Here is a 491-nt window from a genome sequence, read left to right as displayed (position 1 = left end):
GTACATGTCCAAATCCAACTGTGCAAACAGGATTAATCTGCAAGGTCTCTGTCACTGAGGGTTGAATGTTTTCCTTTATTTTGCCTTCATGATTTAGATGTTTCACATAAAAATCAGGCCGAGCCTATTATTAACAACAGCTCTCTCCATAATTTTCCCACTCACTGAGGGTTGTTTTTATTAACTTTTGTTATTTACGCAGCATTTTTTGTGTTTTCAGGCCTCAAAGCAATGACATTAGAAAACCTTGAAGGGCGTTAAAACCTGTTAATGGTTAACTCAGAGGTGGTGGATTACTGCATGACATTACACCTGCAATTGAATTGTTTTAGAAGTCTGCAAAAATGTTTTTAAAACTACTTTTGATTAATCTGATCACCAGGTGCGAACTCCACCCAGCTAACCAACCAGGACAAAAGAATAATTATTTGTAAGTAACATGTATTGCTGTGCACTAACTAACGTGTTCAACACAGCAAACTGTACATCAA

The sequence above is a fragment of the Monopterus albus genome, unplaced genomic scaffold, assembly GCF_001952655.1.
Source record: "Monopterus albus unplaced genomic scaffold, M_albus_1.0 scaffold19.1, whole genome shotgun sequence".
NCBI classification, from domain to species: domain Eukaryota; kingdom Metazoa; phylum Chordata; class Actinopteri; order Synbranchiformes; family Synbranchidae; genus Monopterus; species Monopterus albus.
The sequence above is the reverse complement of the archived record's forward strand: the minus strand, read 5'-3'. Positions refer to the sequence as shown.